This window comes from Salvelinus sp. IW2-2015, unplaced genomic scaffold, assembly GCF_002910315.2.
Source record: "Salvelinus sp. IW2-2015 unplaced genomic scaffold, ASM291031v2 Un_scaffold1751, whole genome shotgun sequence".
Classification (NCBI taxonomy): Eukaryota; Metazoa; Chordata; class Actinopteri; order Salmoniformes; family Salmonidae; genus Salvelinus; species Salvelinus sp. IW2-2015.
In genome coordinates, this window is record NW_019943132.1 from 140,547 (window position 1) to 146,830 (window position 6,284).

The window sequence follows — 6,284 nt, forward strand, 5'->3', positions numbered from 1 at the left end:
TCACGTTTGGTGAACATTGCATCTCGGTCTCATTAAACATGTAGAAAGCTCCACAGACTCTAAATAGTTGAAAAAGCGCAATTAGAGCGTACCTGTGTCGCGTAACAGGTCGGAGAGAGCGAGTTATTGGTATGTTAGTGGCAAATGCGATAGAGACCGCAGAGGTGTATTTTAATACTCTGGTATGCTCACTTAATTCTTAGGATAGACACGGCCTAGTAGGTCGATAACTCGTTCAAGATAGCATCATGATGCGCTGTCATGAACACATGAGTATGGACTGGCTTCGCCTATGCTAGACAGTGACGGAATGTTGGAGTGTACATCATGGTATATTATGTGAGAGGTATTTTTACAGATTGATACTTGATGGGACCAGGATCAAAGACGAGGAAGATGCTTGCAGATCTAGGAAACTGTTATTTGAGGCGGGTTAAAGTGAACAGGTTGGAGGTAAGACCTCTCTATAGCATTATTTAGAAGTCATAGCGCTCACTCATAGGGTCATAGAACGAGAGGCTTTTCTGAATGCGCTAACCTGATATATAGAGAATTGACAAGGTCATGAGTGAAAGTATGTTTAGATATGGAGAGTCGGTCGTGATACACTGAGCGTAGCGGCTGAATAGAGAAGAGGTTATGGAAACTAAACATGGATGGAGGTAGGGAGTGGATATGTCAGGTGAATATTTGGGAAGACATTATTTCCCTACTGTGAGTCGTTGACATCACGCGGCTAAGAGGTTTATTAGAGAACATACATATAAGTTAATTGATGCGCGACTGACTCATAGCAATAGGCGACCTATTGAGAGTTTAGGATATGCTAACATTGATATACGTATAGTCGATACATCCAAGAGATGTTACAGAGATGTATTGCGATTCGCTCCTCTCACATCGAGAAAACTCTAATGTCTGCGGTGTGGCTATTTGTTACGTCCAGTGTAGGGGTAGAATTCTCTCACGTAGTGAAGAGTGTGTGGAGGGTTACAGAGATGATGATAATAGTGTATATTATACGGGTCAACTTCTACATCGCTTGAGAAGAGCGTAATCAGGTGCTTCCTAGTCATTGAGAGGCTTAGAAGATAATATAATATCTAGATCTTATAATTGTCCGACGCGGAGAGTGGGTAAGCAGCTCAGCAGGACACTGACACCGTCATAGCTTTCACAATGTGATATATCCAGATAGTTGAGATTCAAAAGTTTCGAGAGCTTGGTGAGCATTCACGCGACCGAAATGTTGATCTTACGAGTGAAGGTGTACGTGGTCTCCATCCATGCAGATCACGAGATAAGACGGTACAGAAACTCTGAGCCAATATTGGTCATAGCTCAGATACCTTCCTTGGTCAGAGAATTCCAAGATGCAATAAATTAAAGAGGGGATATTGGATAAATATGTGACTGATAATTGGTCACAGCGACGGATATGTGATCTGTTTTTCTTTTAGCATAAGAAGTGATCATTACAGCGTATGAATTGTACTAAATGCACGCACGGGCTAGACACCCTGTGAGTTGCTCCAAAGGGGAACAATTTATGCCTAGCAGGGACGTTGTTAGCATCTTGAGCTCTAACGAGATACTCTTAAATGGCTCAGCGTCCGACGCGGGTAGTCGATATAAAGCTAGTTCTATAGGGGGTACAGACATTGAAGCAGAGAGCACGGGGACGGTAGGCCAGCCTGACTTTCACGCGGGCAGACATAGATATTATTCATGCAATTAGCAGCGGCTGCTTGCGACTCGCGCTCAGCAACCTTCGCCAATAGTTGACCTAGGGGAGAGTCGAGTTTCTCAGTCGTTAGCCCCGACGGGTATAGCAGACTTACTGATCTCTAGACATCTATGAACAGCTCGATGGGTACGGCAGCACTGGATGTAGAAGGTGAGGCTAATTTAGGTTATCCTGCTTGGGACATGTTACCGGGACGGCGTCATGCAGACCCATGAAAGGTCATCCTAGGAACATTACGTCTGGCCTGCTTGGAATGTTGAACGGTAGGCACCTGATCCACCATAGGAGGAGTAACAAGTGTTATAGTGTGTCAGGGGTCTGGTCTTTGGAAATTGCTATCCCCTGAAGGATAAAACAAAGGTGACTTAGTATGTTCACGTCTACTCTTGGAATAGGTCATTAGTCTTCCTTGGGGGGTACTATGATCTACGTTTGATCCTCGGCATTTGGTAGATGCGCTCCCCTTTGGGAGGATAAGAGCAATCTATTTACTGTTGTTCCTGATCTGGCCAACTTGTTGCCATTGCCCTAAACTATGAGTAGATAAACCTGGGTATTTTAGTAGTACCTGGTTTACCTTTTTACCTATTTCGCCTTGTCTGTAAATCCGTTGTTGGGAACAGGATAATCGCGCGCACAGATAATAATCAACTTCTTGAAATAGATCAGTAACAATGATTACGCTATTTAATAGTAGAAATTGCGTAAGCTCACAGGGTAAGTGAAAAGTGACCCAGAGAATGGCTCAGCGTAAGGTATATATCATACAGCGAGTTGAAAAAGTTCGAAAAGTATTTGCGTCTTTTAATGTCCACATAGAACTATGAAGCATGTTCTAGAAAAGTTTCAATAGTTAAGTATAAATCCATCTACTGCCAAATTCCCTTATACTTAAATCAAACTGATCAGCTACGGACAGAGCTAAAGCTAAACAGACACGTAAGTTTTTCTTGTTTGATGAGTGTACGTGATAAACGCAGCGGGGCACACTCAGACACAATCATGTACAAACATAAGCCTGCTGTGTTAGTTAGTCTGCCAGATCGACGAGGCAGTAAGCGATGACTTAGGCATTTATCTGTGTTAAGTGAGTCTCCAGATCAGGGAGTAGGATGATAGGCATGTTATCTGTGTTAGTGAGGTCTTGCCCAGATCAGAGGCCAGTAGGGATGACTAGGCATGTTTATGCTGTTTAGGTTTAGTCTGCGCCAGATCAGAGCAGTGGACACGATGGAGCTAGGCATGTTATTCTTGTTTAGTTAGTCCTCCAAGATGCTAAGAGGCGTAGAGGGATGACTAGGCCATGTTATCTGTTTAGTTTAGTCTGCTGCAGATCAGAGGCCAGTAGGGATGACTAGAGCCATGTTATCTGTTAGTCTTGTCTGCCAGATCAGAATGGCCAGTAGAATGGCATACTAGGCGAATGCTTAATACGCTGATAAGTTGTGTGGAATTGGACCATGTTCTTGGCTGTCGCTGCTAAGCATTCAAGATGCTAAACCAAGTACTGATGGGTGTCAGGCGAGGAAGTAAGGGAAGTAAAAAGTACACATCATTGTTATTTAGGACATGGAGTGGAGTAAAAAGTAAAGTTGTCCAAAATATAAATAGTTAAAGTAGATATACCCCCAACAAGACTACTTAAAATAGCTACTTTAAAGTATTTCTTACTTAAATTCCATACGACCTGCTTTGTCATGTCTCCGCATGTGGATACGTGCGCCTACCGTCTGCTTGTAATGCTTCTCGCCTGAGATCAGGGTGCTACACGTCCTGCTTGTACGATGTTCCCCGCTGCCAGAAGGTGCTCAACGCCGTTCCTGCTTGTAATGTTCCCTGAGATCGCGTGCTTGCCCGTTTCTCTGTAATTCCCTGATCAGGCTACCGTCCTGCTTGCTAATGTTCCCCTGAGAAGCTAGGTGCTCCGTCCTGCTTGTAATTTGGTTGCTACCGTCCTGCTTGTAATGTTCCCCTGAGATCAGGTGCTACCGTCCTGCTTGTAATGTTCCCCTGAGATCAGGTGCTACCGTCCTGCTTGTAAATGGTGTTTCCTTCTTCTTTAAGAACAGGTCCAAAGTGCCTGGCTTATTCTCAATATCCCAATTAGTATCAACAATTGTAGTGCCATGGTGTTTCAGCTCTACTCGGAGTTGATTGGGGTACACCTCTCCTGATGATTCTCCTGAATGGTGCACCTTTTGTCTGGAACAGAAAGAAAGGTTCATTCGAGCTCTTTACTCCTTTCCTGAAAAGAAAATAAATTATTCAAGTTTCCATGTCCCTATTACCTCCTCATTATTAGAGTTGCCCTAAACCTATTTCACTCTTACCTCCTCATTAGTAGAGTTTCCCTAAACAACTTTATTAGAGTTTCCATAAACATCTTCCCCTATTACCTCCTCATTATTAGAGCTTCCATACACTTCAGTCCCTATTATCGCCATATTACTAGAGTTTCCATAAACCTCTTTCCCTATTGTCACCTCATTATTAGTTTCCCAAAACCTGTTTCACTCTTACCTCCTCATGTTTAGTTTCCATAAACCTCTTTCTCTATTACCTCCTCATTATTAACGTTTCCATAAACATATTTCACTCTTACCTTGTCATTTTAGTTGCCATAAACCTCTTACCCTATTACCTCCTCATTATTAGAGTTTCCCTCAACCTGTTTCACTCTTACCGCCTCATAATAGAGTTTCCATAAACATCTTCCCCTATTACCTTCTCATTATTAGAATGTTCATAAACCTCTTTTCAGTTCAGTTTCAGGCCACATCTCATGTGTTTATTGACTTATATGAACATGACATGGTTTAATATGAGACCAGTGCCTCCACCTTTCTCCACTACTAACCTTTCCTCCTACACATACGCTTGTGTCTGTTGTGAGTTGGACCTTTGTAAGGCCGGTGCCACTTAGCTTCTATGCTTTTACAGGGTATTAGTTTAATCGTTTCAAATCTCTCTACTTCTGGAATATCAGGTTACTTCGTCTGGTAAGTGGCTATTATCTCACGTTTACTGCGCCTCTCTTGCTTGTTGGTTACACGGCCTTTACTGATTTATCTAATACTTGAATATCCATAAAAGACAGTCGTTTCTTATGTTGTCCACTGCAGTTCCTATATTCCAGAATCCTCCCAACGAGTAGTCAGGATATAAAAAAATAAAATAAAAAGATCTGGAATTGATTCCTGTAACAATGATTGGCTTAGTAAGCTGCTGCAATGCTGTTACTCACTCAGTGGTCAGCTATCTCCATCAGCTAAAATATCTTGACTGAGGTATAGACACATTGAGCTTTATGAGGACTGGCCTTAAAACCCTTATTTTTAATAAGAGTTCGCCAGAGCAATCCAGACGTGCTCATCTTTCCACACTCTGGGTGCTGACTCAGGTGGTAATGATACTTGTTGTTCTGTGATGTGCCTCTGGGGCCATGGGTTTGGGCTCAACCTTGATGGCTGAACTGCTGTTTGCCTCTGGGGCCTTTTGCCGTCCCCCTTGAGCCCAACACACAACCCGGAGAAATGTACATGCTTCTTACCATTATTACATATTACATTTACATTTAAGTCATTTAGCAGACGCTCTTATCCAGAGCGACTTACAAATTGGAAAGTTCATACATATTCATCCTGGTCCCCCCGTGGGGAATGAACCCACAACCCTGGCGTTGCAAGCGCCATGCTCTACCAACTGAGCCACACGGGACCATACAGCCACACGGGACCATACATCTTCACGCCACAGTCTCTTGCCATGTGTCCCAGTTTAATTATTWTTTTTTTTTTTACACTTGAAACAATATAGTTGTGTTGCTGGCTTAGCCATAGCTGATGCCCAATGATGCCCCCGTCCCTTGGAGCTGGTTCTGAGTGCTGGAAGGCCATGTGGTCTCACTCAGTCTTTGATGTGCCTCTATTTAAGGATGTATTGCCTCCAAGAGGGAAGCTGGTGTTCCAGCTAAGTTAATACAGAGCCCCTCCTTGCTGTCACCCACTGGGCTGCTAACAATAGAGCTGTCATCTCCCTGACCTTATTCTTCTAGTTCTGAACCATCATTCTAATTGAGCATCAACAGGACCCCATGTTGTTGTTGATGCTTTTTCATATTGGTATTCATCCTGAGGAGGTCAGATGGTTTCACGGGGTTTCCTCCTCCTCTACCACTACTACTATTACTACCACTACTACCACCACTACTACTACTACTACTACCACTACTACTACTACTACTACTACTATCAGTGGTGGTGTAGTGATTAATGTAGTAGTGTAAGGGTAGTTGTAGCAGTAGTAGTAAAGAGTAGTAGTAGTAGATAGTAAGTAGTAGTAAGTAGTAGTGGCGTAGTAGATGAGTGGATATAAGGTAGGTAGGTAGTCGTAGGTAGAGTAGTGAGACGTGAGGTGTGTGTAGTAGTAGTAGTAGTAGTAGTAGTCAGTGGTAGTAGAGTGTGTAGTAAGTAGTGAGTAGATGGTAGTAGTCAAATGGTGATATGGTAGTATAGTAGTAGTAGTAGTGATGCCGTGG